We start from the raw sequence: 14,412 nt of genomic DNA on the forward strand, positions 1-14,412 counted from the left end.
AATGCGCTTCTATAATTTCCCGAGTTAATTGCGACGGGTGCTTTTTTATAACTTCACACTGGTCAAACATGGGGGTACATTCACAATCACGACAGTGAATTCCAATGTGGCCCTGGATTGCTTTGTGAGCATTATAATGGTGCTCTTTCAGCCTTTCATTAAGGCATCGCCCCGTTTGGCCAAAATACCACATACCACATGAGAATGGAATCGCGTAAACAACCCCCACTACACACGGCACAAACCGAGTTTTGTGCTTAGTTGCGCAACCAGTGGTGTGTGATTTGAGAGGGTTGACAGCTTTGCAAAGCCGCTGTAACTTATCCGGCGCTGAAAACACCACTTTGACGCTGCATTTCTCCCCTATCTTTTTTAGCCGGTGGGAAATGTCATGCACGTAGGGTAAAACTACGGGTCTTTTTCGGTCGTTAGATTCCGGCTGGGCCTCGGAGTTGCATCCTTTCTTTATCTGTTTTAATAGCTTTTCAGCTATAGATGCCAGTAGGATAGCTGGGTACCCAGCACTCAAAAGCCTTTCAACTTGAGCAGCAAAGCTGCGATGCATGACATGATGACACGATTTCCTAAGAGGATTGATGAGAGAAAGATTTGTGATGCTGCGCTTAACTAACTTGGAATGGGAAGAGTCATAGGGTAAAAGGGGTTTTCCATTTCTAGGTTCAAATAGCCAGCACACATGGTCAGGTGAAAGAATTAAATTCAAATCTAAAAAGCGTAAGCTATTGTCAACTGGCAACTCATGAGTCAATAAAAGCGGTTTAAAACATTCCTTAAAAGTCATTACAATATCGTCGGTTAGGTGCTGGCAAGCAGCGTCGCTGCAGTCAATGAAAATTAAAAAGTCGTCTACGTAACGACATATTTTGGTGACAAAGTTTTGGTCCAGCATGCTCATCAGCAAGCGGTCATGATAAGCAAGGTATATGTCACTAAGGATTGGGGCGAGGCATGACCCGATGCAGACACCACTATTCTGTATTTACGATCATTAAAAGATACAAACGTCGACTTGATGTAAAAGGACAGAAGCTCTAAGAGGTTACTGTTATGGACACCCGTGAGATTCTGGAAGGCTACACCACCAAATGAGTCAATGGCATTGTCAACACACTGTAACAACTTCTCATGCGGCAAAGAGTAATACAAATCTTTTATATCGACCGAAAAAGCTTTTAAGCCCCTGCCGTTATGTTCCAGAAAGTTGACCAAAATGTCCGAATTCCTAATTAAAAAGGGGTCATCGATGGTGAGCAAATTGAGTTTTTCTTGCAAAAATAATGCCACAGTTTTTTGCCATGTTCCTCTCTCTGTCACAATTACCCGCAGAGGGCAATCGACCTTGTGTGTTTTGGCCGTGAAGAACACATCAAGGCTAAGCTTTTTGCACTTATCCACTGCTTTGGCAAGTTTTTCGAAACCCAAGGTGGCACACAGCTTTTTTGCCTGTGATTTAACTTTGCTGAGGGAAGTGTCATCCTCAGCTCTAAAGACGGAGTGAACAGCTGTGGTCGCTTTCTCAATAAATAAAAGGTTCGGTAGAACGACAAAACCTCCTTCTTTGTCAGAAGGTACCAGAGCAAGTGAATTGTCTTTTAAGTGTCCCACGACTTTCTTAAATGGCAGTTTTTTGGTCGAAGGCACGAAACGCGAAACCACATCAACGCCATCGGCAACACACCTGTCCCTTTCACCCTCAGGAATCTGTCGAGCCACTTGCCTGACGTAGGTGAGCAGATCGTACGGCGAATTGGCTGGTTCCGTGGCGAACTTCGGTCCGCGGCACAACACGCGTCGAACCGCTTCAGGGAGCACAACACCACCCAGAGTGTGTACAGGGTTGCTCATTGCTGTCACCTTCTTGGGGGTCATGGCACGAAGGTGGAAGAGCATATGCTGCCACAGGTACTCCGCTTTTCGGTCAATTGAAGCAGACACTTCTCGCCACTTCATTTTCGCCTTGAAGATACCTTCAGCTGTCTGGAGTTTGAGGCGTAAAGCATCCTTGTAGAAGCGAGCCTGGCGCAACCACTCGGCGCGAAGAATCTTAATCAGAGTATCCGCCTATGAATGTGTGATATGTGATGGTGTGATGTTGTGTGTTATCTTGTCGTTGCGTTAGGGTGGTTTTGTATGCTTGCGCCGGTCTACTTATTTGATGCAATTTGACAATAAAGCTCAGTTGGAAGTTAGCGCTCTGTCCTCTTGTGTCGGTCTGCTCGGCCGTTTCTTCTTCCCCGTAATGCGCTATACCAGTTCAAGTGCGAGTTACACCACTGGAGGTGCGAGCGCTGCAATCGCTGTGACGTGCAGTGCAGTGTTGGATCACGTGATCTTGCCTTGCTCTCGCCAAGGAAAGCTGGCGGTTGGATGCGGCATTTTTGAAAGCGACTGCGCAATGTTTGCACTTTTGAAGAGCGTTGTTCAGCTATGGTGGCTAGAATTGGGAGGTGACGCCAGCGCCCGCATATTCGCCGAGCGCGCGCGATCCTCGTTTTCAAGCGCCGCCGCGACGGCCACCACGGCGCTCCTGTCGGTATAGTGATGCGGGCGAAGCGCGCGCTCCGCGCTCTCTCGTCGACTCGCCGCTGGGTTCGCTGGTTCGCCTCTGGAAGCGTGTCTGGGTGTGTGCAGTTTTCCGCGTTGATGTCTCGCTTATGGCAAAATGTATTTAGTTGCTGACATGACAGTGTGAGTGCCGACCTTAGGATGAACTCCAGCACTACGAAAGCGAGGCAACGCCACTGCTTTGCTCCTGGCTGCACGAGCGGCTATGTGTCATCGAGGGAGCAAGGTCAGCGTGCTTCTCTTTTCTCTGTTCCCAAAGACCCTGCCCTCTTCGAAGCCCGGCAACGAGCCGTACCCCGTGCCGACAAGTCGTTGGACGTGAAGTCGGCGCTATGTGAGCTTCATTTCGACGAGCAGTTTATTGAGCGTTTTTACACGCATGTGATAAACGGCGAAACTGTTCAGATTCCCCGAGGGAAACCGGTGCTGAAATCTGACGCGGTGCCAACCATATTCCCAAATGTTCCTGCGTATCTTTCAAAGAAAGTGCCGAAGAAAAGGACGTCAAGAACATCCACTTGCGGCCTACCATCGAAAATTCGGCGTCAGGAACCAAGCACGTCTGCTTGCGAGGAGACAGCTGGCTCGTACAGCACAGAAAGCGACAGTAACCAAATACCTGTTCCGAATGTGCCCGCAATTCCCGACGTCCGCAAGTGTGGTCTTCCCAGCGCTTACTGGGCTCGACATCTAATTGCTGGAGCCGACAACGCCACGGTGTTTACAGTTTGCGCACTAGATGGTGACAAGTTGACTATTGACAAGTATGTGCTAATGACATCAGATGAAAACAAACTTCAAGCGACAGCTTTTGTGCAAGCCACAAAAATAAAGACCCTTGACATTACCGACATCGAAATGGCAGAAGAGTTGCTTCGCGACGTCGACTCCATGATACCATGCAGAGGGTTTGGTAAAACTGGTGAATTTGGAGTGAATTTAAAGTACAAGGAGAAGACTTTTGATGGCAGAACCTTCAGCCCATCTTGCCGTGGGGTTGCTCCAACGCCAGAAAAAGCCTGCCCACAATGCAAGCACCTCAGAAGACTACTCCTGAATCGTGAGTCCTACAGGCGAAGAAAAGGCAAAAATGTGGCCCAGTCCCAAAAGCTTTCATACAGGCTTAAGCTGCGAACAGCGCAAGCGAAAAGGAGTCGCCTGAGTGTCCTGCAGGCTAAATCACTCATCAAACAAATGAAAGAAAAGAATGCACGGAATGATTCTACAGCATTTGAAGAAGCGGTGAAGGCCCTACCCATTAAGCAGCAGCAACAAGTCAAGGCGTGCTTTGCTGCGGCTAAAAGAAAATCCACGAAAGGGATGAAGTATGAAAGTGAATGGGCTCTAGAGTGCCTTATTATGTCCATGAAAAGCCCACGCCTCTATGAGCATATACGCAAAAACAACATCATGGCGTTGCCTTCTCGAACATCACTACGTCGATATCTCAAGCGTTACAGGAGTGGATTCGGCCTGAGCGAAAAAGTGTTTGCTGCTGTGGCGGAAAAAACAAAATCTATGGACTTGTTCCAGCGCCATGGTGGGCTGTTAATTGATGAGATTAAGCTATCTGAACACTTGAGCTTGGGAACCGATGGCACCATCGAAGGTTTTGTGGACCTTGGGAAGTTCACACCAGAGAGTGAGCGCTCCGTAGCATGTGACCATGGCCTTGTAGTATTGTTCGTGCCTTTTACAGGCACGTGGCACCAGATTATTGGTGTGTTCGCATCACGCAGCAATGTGAAGTCCGAGACGTTAGGCAAAATAATCCTCGAAGCAGTAGTCATGAGCGAAAACGCCGGTCTGCACGTAGACTTTATCACCACTGATGGAGCTGCGTGGAACAGAAGCATGTGGCACTCATTCGGCATACACGGCAGGAAAGAAAACACAGTATGTAGAAGGCAGCACCCTACAGACCCAGAACGTTTTCTGCACTTCATCTCGGACTTCCCACACCTTCTTAAATGTGTGAGGAACACCTTTGTTCGAACGGGCGTGAAACTGCCAGAAGGCCATGCCAGTGTTGACCCTATTGACTGTGCCCGGAAGCTTGATGAACAGCATGACACGACTCTCAAAGCCATGCCTCATATTAGCAAATCGGTTGTGCATCCCAATGGCTTTGAGAAAATGAGGGTAAATTATGCAGTGCGGCTTTACAGTGATGAAGTCCTCAGAGGCCTTTTCTTGTACAATGCAACCATCGAAGAAAAGCATGGGAGCACAGCGGCGACAGTCAGCTTTGTGGAAAGAATGAGAAGGCTCATTGAGGCCATGACTTCAAGGTGCAGTTCGGGTGCACTTAAGCCTGGAGGGATGCACGAGAAGTGCATTCAAAACTTCTTGACTTACCTGGACGATTGGGAAACAGCTGCTGGCTCCGGAGGTTTCCTAAGCCGCAGTACAGCCGAGGGGCTTCGTGTTACCTTATCAAGCACGCTACACCTTCTCCGCTACCTGACGATGAAGTTGAACTTCAGCTATATGATGACATGCCGCTTGAGTCAGGACCCCCTGGAGAGGCTGTTTGGAATCGTCCGACAAATGTCTGGATGCAATGATCATCCGACTGCCTCCCAGTTCCTAATCTCGGTCAACACTTTGAGCTTCCAGAATTTGGCAAAACCACCGAAAGGAAGCAATGTGTCCTCAGGACTGCTGAGAAGTCTGGTGGGAGCTGACAACGGAAAGGACCTCACTCCTCGGAGGAAATTAGACGAGCTTCTTGACGTAGGAAACCTTGCCGAAGCACATGAAGTGCTCAATGAATACGGCCACGGCACCGAGCATGCAAACATGGTCGTGCAAAGCAGCGATGCCAGACTCATATTCTACATGGCTGGATATGTGGCAAGAAAAAGCGTTGCAAGCACCAAATGTGCAGAGTGCAGCCAGCAGCTCCTACAAGGCGAGAACGATCCATCTCCAGCTGCAGCATCCCTCACGGCTGCTGTTGACCGAGGAGGCCTGCTGTACCCATCAGTCAAGCTCAATGAACTCGTGACCACTCTCGAGAACACTTTTACCCACTGCTTCAGTGTTACAGAAGTCAAACCTGACAGCATCATGGACTTGGTTTCCTTCTTGCAGTTAAGAAAGCTTACACTTGTTGGCTGCCCTGACCACAGTATGTCCCTCACAAACAAAATTATCAAGTTTTATGTTCTTACTAGGCTCCACTTTCATGTGAAAGCCCAGAACAGCAAACGAAACGCTAAGCAGGAAAGAATGAAATTGCTGAAGCTTAGACGCGTGCTCTGAGTTTGATATTGTAACTTTAAGCTCTATTGATTTTTTTTTTTTTGCCGAGTGGAAAGTGATTGTATGCCTCTTATTACTTAGTGCCAAGCGATGCGCTGTCTGTGTGCAATGTTTCAATGTTTTTAACTACTCCCGAGCGTATGTAAATGTGCGTATTTTTTCATTTTATTTTACCCTGTATTCCATGGTGTGCAATAGATCTTCCTAATAATATGATGTGCAATAAATATTTGTTTTATTTTCCTCGCCCAGAACTTTGGTAATATTTTTTTTTAAAAAAAACGCCGTCGCCTTGCTCTCCAAAACACTGCAGGGATATGCGAACGAAAGCTTTAATTTGCGCAGATTCAACGTCACAGAAGTCTTGCAGCGGCAGCCAATTTCTTTTAATGCTTGAAATGGCGTTCTATCAGCCATCGTCACAGTGAGTTATCTGAATCGCCAATTTATCTGAATCATGCTTCAGCAACAGCATCTTTGAAAGGTCCGCGCGCTCAAGGCGCGCGCGCGTAACTAGCATCACCATTTCGCCGACAGCGCCACCGCCGCGCTGCTCGAAACGAAGGAGCGGCTCCGAGCTCCCGTTGGCGTCACCTCCCAATTCTAGCCACCATAGTTCAGCTCTCACTCCACGTGTGCGGACTTCTGAAGACTGCACGATCCGGAATGTTGTATCAGTTATCGGCGGCGTGCATGGTGCGCTACGTACGCGATGCCACGGCCGCTGGCAATGCTCTTTCTTTGCAGTGGTTATTTCAGACCCATAGGGTTAAAATTAGCACCGATTACGAATGTTTACATAAAAGCAGAATGTTTTAGTTTCCGCAGCACGGGAGCCTCGTTCACAATGAAAAATTAATGTGCAAACAGTTCGATTATTTAAGTACATTTTATATTACGACATAAGTACGTACATGTGGGGAAAGTTGCCATCATTACATTTAAGAATGTGCGCCGTCGTTCAAATTGTTAGAGATTCAAGACGAAGCCCAGAAATCCAGTTCTTTCGCATAAATTTTCGTGAATTTTACCCCTTTTTGGCAGTTGCTTCTTTGTGTTCGGGCAGCGCGTTCAACGAAACCTTTCTTACATAATACATGTGCCGCTCGTCTATGCTAAAGCCACCTTCTCTTGCCAAGGTAACTTTTACGGCAGTTGGCGCCACCCTCCTCCCCAGGTGTCCGTCCCCACGTGTGTACCCTAAGGTCCCTAGATGAAACAACTAGGGATTTTAGTGTACCCGACCACACGGGTTTCTGCCCGCCTGTAGCGTAGCGCACACCAAGACGGTAGTTACTGTAGTACAGTGTACTACTCTTCTAGTACACTCTAACTTTAGTACGCGCTCCCTGTTCCGCATACCTCCGCCATTATGTTCAACCGCATTGCAGTGAATCCACTGGTCGCGCGCGCAGGAGATAAACACGGCGCGATTGCACGCTTATATATTGCTATGGGTTCTAACGAATGGCGTCTACGAACAAAACGACGCAGTGAACAGCGGTTTTGCAGAGGTGGATAGATTCCACCATCGCAACTTTCAGATGCTTGCTACGATCGAGGTGGTAAAAAGTTCGCTTTTCTGCGCAATGATTTGCAACGAAAACTGGTGCGATTACTTTCAGCATGCACATAAACTTTTCTTTCTTGGCCGGAAGGCAACAAATAGTGGTCTTGAAGGGCGTTCACGCACGTATGGTCCACAATTAGAGTGCACTTTGGTCGCCAATGCCAGCTGATCAGCAGCCGTCGAGAAAATATCACTGACTGTCATTAACCATCATTCACAACTGCTGCACTGTTCGAAAAAGTGGCGCGAAAAATGAGCTTCAAACTCGTTTCGAATGTCCACGTAAGCTGCGCCTTTTGTACCGAACACATTCTTATGATCGAGGCAAAAACCCGTCTTTTGGCGACAACATGCATACTATTAATACTCATATTGCATCATATAACAGACTGAATATCAACTAAAGCATGCCTAACTTCATTAAAATGATGCCAAAAGAATTAATAAAACTAAGAATGTAAATTAAAGCAAATGAACAATATGATGATTAAGAAAACACATGCCAGCTTAGTGCATAATGTAAAGCAAACTTAATGCAAGGCGAATCAAGTGTCAAATAAACAAACCGAGAACGTAACTAACATCACAGCTATTTTTTTCATGGGAATGCATGCTGGCTGTCGCCATCATCTAAACGTGCAATGTGCGACCCTGTCAATTGAAATTTTTAATTCATGCTGCGGAACAGACAGAGACACAAGAGCTTTTCAATGAAACTGTATTTGTACAATGCTATAAACAGTATAAATGGCCAATAGCTTCCGGCAGTAGTGAAAAATGCTTGCTCTTAGAGGGCAGTATTCTAAGCAATTGGATAGGCCAACTACTAAGAGTACAACAGGCCATTTTTACTGCAAGAACATTAGGGCATAATGTTTGCTATGAAATTGTCGACACACTGCTAAAAGTAATGTGATAATGCAGTTTTACATACCCCTTCAATCAACTCAAAAAGCAACCAAAAGTTAAAGACACCATCAGGCCAACTAAAGTTATAAAACAGTCCTTGGGCACCAAGCTTTGTGGTGTGCTAAAGCGAAGCAAACGTAAATTTACACCGTTCATAGTATATACAGTCAACTCTCAACCAGAGGAAACAGCACTCACTTAATCATGGTACATATCCAGCAATCGATTGCACAAAACATTTTGATTCGACTGCCAAATAGATTTGGTACTCAAAGGTCACAGATAGCATTGATAAAGCTCTAGTTCAGTTTTCTTTAAAAGGAGAGCAACCTCAAATGACTGAATCACTGAAAACATGCATTCAGATGCACATTTCTCATCTTGACGCTTCTTTGCCATAAGGTGGGCATTTTGCTGTTTCAAGGCAAAGCGAAGCCTACAGAGGAAGAAGTGCCCTATAGCCTTCAGAGACATTATGGCATGACGGGAATTTACCTAATGCACCGCTCTCTTTTTGAGCAGTCTTCTTAAGGCTCTGCAACGTGCATTTATAGTCCAGCAGACGAGTCTCACTTATCCGGAAAAGTTGCTCACAAAAATGAAGGAGCTCGACGACGCTGTCTGAAGGGACCTTTGAGAGATTTCTCTCTTGCCTTACGTGGCACCTAAATGCTACAAGTTCCGGAACTTGCTTTGTATCATCAATGATACTGCTCTGACAGAGACTGCAGAGCGTGTATTTGTGCCTTAAAGCATATGCCACATACCCCGCAAAGTATTCTAGACTCTCCTCCTCTTCCGGGCAAAGTTCAAAGGCCCCGTCAAAGCTCGTTTCTATGACATCATCAACAAGATGCCTTGCTTCAGCTCCATCAGCTTCTACAAATGCTGGCATGAATGCAGTTAGTGAAACCTGATATTTAGCTGATGTCAAGACGTGAAAATTTTACAGCAGGAAACAAGAAGAGTTTCCAAAAACCAAGCACGAGAAAAGAGCAAATGTGTGACAATGTAACTACCAATCCTAAGGCTAAAAAATATAATGTGATGAAAAAAAAATTTAGAAAGATTAACAATCAGTTAAAAAATGAATGCATTGAAGTTGGTGACCATTAATGGGTAGCTGCAACATTATATGTGGTTAGTGAAGACTAATATTCACTTTATTATTCGTTTTTGTTCAGTGAATTACTAGTCATGAGAGCAAAATCATGTGCAAATCCTAAACAAGTAATTACAATGAATGGGCTCTTCTATCAATACCAATCCCAGAAAGTAGCATAATTTTTCTTCATTCTGTATTGTTATCCTTGGTGTTCACAGCGTTCCATGCATTCGGATAACTTATAATTTGTACTAACACAAATTCTCTACCGGGTTGATAATCTCTACACACACTGTGCTATACAGAGCTCTATCACGGTTGTGGTGCATTCCTCTGTTAGAGGGCCTGTTCATGATGCTGCACTCCATATATGCTACTTAACCAAGAAAACCATATAAGTAATCATAGTAGAGTGATGGTGTAAAAGATAACTGCATGCATGCCATCAGTTTCTGCAGTCAGGCGAGCCTGCAGGTTCCCCACAACTTCTCTTTTCCCATATTCATCGGCGAAAAGAAGTGGCTGTGCTGTGAGCATCCACCGCGGCAAACGATACTCAGGACTGCATCGGGCTTTAGACGTCTCCTGCTACGCAGGCAAGGCGCCCCCAAATTGATTTTGCGTGAAGTGGTCCTGTACAAAAGCAGTTCCGCGCGAATCTCGCGTATATAGGGATAATATACGTGGTACAAGTTGCTTAACGTATAATTAATGCGAACTTACCTCGCATATACTGGTTCCTTTTGGAGCCGGCCGATCGTGGCCCATGCGGAGGAGCCACTTCTGTCGGCGACGCACGTCTGTCCGGCCGCATGGTACGGCGTAAAACGCTTTCTCATTTCCTGTGCGGTTCGTGCAGTTAGGTGCACTACACCCAGTCATTGTTGCGCACACTCTACTTTTGTACAGCTCCTTGAGGAATGAAGCCGATATACCGATAAACAAAGCGCACGCAGCTGGAATGCTTGACAACCGCTAATGGCAGTCACAATGGGACCGAGAGAAACTCGCGGGCGCCGCGCCCTCGTGCACGTTAAATTAGATTTGTCGCGTGAATTTGAACATTCGACGTCATTTCGCACCACATGACAGCGCCCGCCAAACGGTGGCGCGAGAAAGGTATGCGCAACTCCCTTCTACCCCCCTCCCCCCAAATCTTTACTCGTGGTGTGGCGCACAAAATAACAATCAAAATAACAATATCTGCTCGCCCAACCCCAATTTTAATCAAGGTGGTGCCCCCTCCAAAAAATGCCCCCACCTCCCTGAAGTGAATTGTGAGGATCGAAATACGAATGCATTGCGTAGCATCCGTAACGGCGTTTCGCACGTGAGAACCCAGCGATAGAAGAATTTTTTTTTTTTCCTTACACTGCGCAGCCATTAGTGCTGTTCGCAGCACGTGTCAATTTTCTGTCGCGTTTCCAGCTCTGGTACCTAGCATACACGATTAAACAAATGTGTTTCAAACGTATTGCATTGAGACGATGGCAATCATCACTTTCAAGTCACAGAGGTGGGGGTCTCCGGTTGCTAGGGGCGAGGATACAGCTGCCGAAGCGTGACATGGTAGGGGCTCCGGTTGCTAGGTACGTGCGCGCCCCCAGCTGTTGCTATGGGAGAGGGTGGTGGACGGATCCCAACGAACGCCTGACATAGCCCGACTAAAAAAGTGCATTCGCAATAACAAAAATTCTGCCTACGCCCCTGCCATCCACGACTTCAGCTAACAAGGTTCCTTGCTTAAATTACGTCTGCAGAATGGGCCCATACGCCGTCAGTTCTTCTCAACATTCTTTTGATCTGCAGGCGAAAACGCAGTCTCCTTCGAAAACTGATTAACTTTCCAACAGCCACCGTGAAATGTCACACAGCTTGTGAATGAAGCTGCAAAAAAGGGGACAGTGGCACATTTAATGAAACATGAAATTGCCCTTTAAGTCATGGTATGCAAAAATCTCGCAGCATGCCCATTCTAGGGTGCAAAATAATACGGCTGGCTGACTTGCAGCACATTTGCTATTTTAATCTAGCCCGATTGGGATTGCACTTTTTGATCACAATTTACCCCCTTGTAGTGCTGTGAAACTGAGTCAATCATATTTTCATCATGTACGCGTGTGGCTCGACAGCGATCGAATGTTCACTGAGTGACAACCGTGGAAAATTGGCATAACAAATAATAGAATCATGCCGCAGAGAAACTATACCTCGTGTGAAATTTTACCTGGTTAACACTGTGAATAAGGTACGGGCGTGCGTGTGACTCTAATGCTTGCTCGCAATCATAACAAAAAGGTTGCGACTTTAATAATGCTGTGTTGCTTCCCTCTAAGCGGGGAATCCACTTCCATTGTGGTTCGTAGGGCTGTGTGAAAAAAAAAAATGAAGATTTGCACATGCTTCAATGGTCGTATCAACGAACGCCCGTCTTTAGATGCTAATGTACAACTATTGAATGAAGAAGCGTGGTTGCACACATTTCTTTCAGCAAAATAAGTTTCCTTGCCGTAAGCACGCATTAATACCCATACGATTCGACACAGAATGAGTCGTTAACTTGTACAAAAGCAGATTGCTCGACCCCTGTAGTTTGTCAGGCATTATGAGAAGCGTAAAACTTATCTGCAGCGGTTATTTCAGACTTTGTACAGTCAGGGAGAAGCTGCACCAGTATTTTACTGATTTTTGTTGCGTTAAGTACCACAAGAATAATAATTAGAAAGTAGACACAAAAGCGGCTGCACGCGGAAGGGTGGCGGAGCAATTTAACCATGTACGTCAGTGACGTCACAGCGATCCCGCCGCAAGGTGGTGCCATGGTATGTTCTTGCTCTAATCTCACTTAGTTCTCGCGCCCCATAGAATTTCATACAATATCATTGTATGAAACTCCATGTCCCGTCCAATATAGTGCTGCTAGCACCTGAGACGGTAACAAGTGTGATGGCAATTTCAGAGAAAGCATCACGTGACCTCTGTTGCAGTTGTTTGCAGCATGCGGCCCTTGCCTTTTCGCAATAGAGTGCCTGGCGGACATCCAGGCACTCTATTCCATAGAGACAGAGTTTCATACTAAGCGCGGAGAAAAACGAAGAGGAAGAGGGTGTGGAACCGGGTTAACGGACCACGTGGCAGGCATCCAGTAAAGGAGACATTGGTTTCATTTTGCGTTCCTTGTTATCCACTGCTGCGTTGGTAGACCCTAGTGCTGGCACGTACGCCGTAGAAATTACGTCCAGCTGCCAGAGATGCAGCCATAATTGATCGTTGTGACTGGCTGCCAAGAAATGCAGTTACGGTTCCAGTTTCTTTTATTGTTTGGAGCTTTGGCAAAGGACTTTCAAGGGAAAGCAGGCCAGAATCTTCGATGAGACGTGTATGATGGCCGACCAGCCTTAAATCAAAATGCAGACGCCGTGATCGCCGCTATCTATATACCAAGTGCATTGCTTCTACTTTCTCTTTTCGTTTCAACCGACGCATAAATGATCGGCTGGGGCAGCCAACTTACTAAAATGCCCTGTCCTCAGCCACTTGGCTGACCAGAGCAAAAATTGTGGTTGTCAGTGAATTCTTGATAAATGTGTGGTCATGGGGCACTATAACGAGTAGTGCGAACACGACATCAGCAAAAACTTGCACATCCAACAGCATGTCGTTAAGTGTATCCTCGATTTCACTTCAAAGCTGTGAAATTTAATATTTGGAGTCTACCATAGGTCAGCGAACACACTTATGAGTCAACTCACTTGGAACTCACTCAGATCTAGCAGCTAGTCTGAGACCGGGTGAGGAATATTTTGGCGAGTTTGAGTCTGAGTGAGGTCAGTTGAAGAAAATTTTCATGAGTGCGAGTCAGGGCGAGTCCGGCTGAATAAAATTTCCAGGCTCAGTCCGAGCTAGTCCAAAGCACAAGATATAGCCCGAGCGAGTTCCACTTCTTTTGCTGATATATGCGATTCTGATGTGACAGTTTCCTGATAACGTTTGGCCTCTATCACGTGTTCATGCATTTCATCTTACGCTTGCGTGGTTCTGCACAAACACCTGTTTCCAATATATTGCAGTTGTTTTGCTATAAACTTTGGTTGTTAGTTCAGTGCCATCCTTTTCCCGACTGGTCTTTAGCCCTGACTTTTATTCGTCGTCTCCCATGCAGCACCAACCAGCCCACTCAAGCTCTATGTCCCGGGCGCAAGTTTTCCTATTAAGGAGTTTCCTTTTTAATTGCCCACGTGCCGTATTTTTCAACGACACCCACTGGTGTCTAGAAAACTATACCTGTGAAACGCAGGCATTCAGAAGGCCATCCAACAAATGGTCAAATGACTCAAGGAATAAAAACGAGCCACTACAAAGGACGTTTCGAAGGCCATTGAGTCCACGGAGCATGCCACAACTCTATCGAAACTTGGACACACATTGAGCAAGGAAAGCAAAAACAGCGCAAACGTGCCCTCTCGTTCACAGTGTGCTCATACTGACAACTAGGAAAAAGAAACTAACAAGCATTCTTTAAAATCAGTATGTGTAAGCTAAGAAAGTATTTTTGCCGCTTTAACTATGTGAACTGCATATTACTCTCAACAACAGTAACCTGCTTGTCTCTATCGTGCCATCCTGCTGTGTACTGCTCACCGTAATATTGCTGCTCAGCAACTTCCAAACTAAATACATATGCTTTGATAACTATGTACAGATAATTTATTGCAATTTTTAAACATAAGCAACACATAATTTTCTGTTTTAAATTAGATTTAAGTTCCAGTGGATCGAATACGAAAACACAGATCCGTAGTTCCCCACAATATTTGCAAGAAATGCCTGAACTACTTGACGGCCGTTCAAAACTGCCATGTAGCAGCACGACAGTACTATCGAGTCAATACAGTTGTGGTGTTTCAATGGCCGTTGACTGAATAGCCTTTCAAAAGTACCTGTGATATGCAGGTATTACTCAAGCACCGAAGAC

The sequence above is a fragment of the Rhipicephalus microplus genome, chromosome 8 (genome assembly GCF_043290135.1).
Source record: "Rhipicephalus microplus isolate Deutch F79 chromosome 8, USDA_Rmic, whole genome shotgun sequence".
Classification (NCBI taxonomy): domain Eukaryota; kingdom Metazoa; phylum Arthropoda; class Arachnida; order Ixodida; family Ixodidae; genus Rhipicephalus; species Rhipicephalus microplus.